The sequence below is a fragment of the Buceros rhinoceros genome, unplaced genomic scaffold, assembly GCF_000710305.1.
Source record: "Buceros rhinoceros silvestris isolate BGI_N320 unplaced genomic scaffold, ASM71030v1 scaffold5836, whole genome shotgun sequence".
Classification (NCBI taxonomy): Eukaryota; Metazoa; Chordata; class Aves; order Bucerotiformes; family Bucerotidae; genus Buceros; species Buceros rhinoceros.
The window spans coordinates 12,393-12,715 of record NW_010415723.1 but is presented as its reverse complement, the minus strand read 5'-3'; positions in this window follow the sequence as shown (position 1 = coordinate 12,715).

The following is a 323-nucleotide window of genomic DNA, read 5'->3' as shown; positions in this document are numbered from 1 at the left end:
CCTTCAAAATTACAAAAATTCTTGAATTGGAATGTTAAGCTAAGTCAGTCAGGAGAGTAAAGACATAAGGGAAATAGGGTTAAATACCCTCACATCAACTATTTTTAAGTAACATTTTATTTTGTGACATAATTAGAAACAGTGCGGTAAACTGAGTGCTATCACAACTTAAGGTACAAAATACTCAGCTATGTGATTTTCTTATAGGATTAAGTACCCAAACACAGACTTTCTAATAAAGAGATGAAGGTTCAATACCCTACACAGCAGAAACCGAGTTCAAGCATCGAGAGGTACCATACTGTTAAATGAAGCGACGCTCT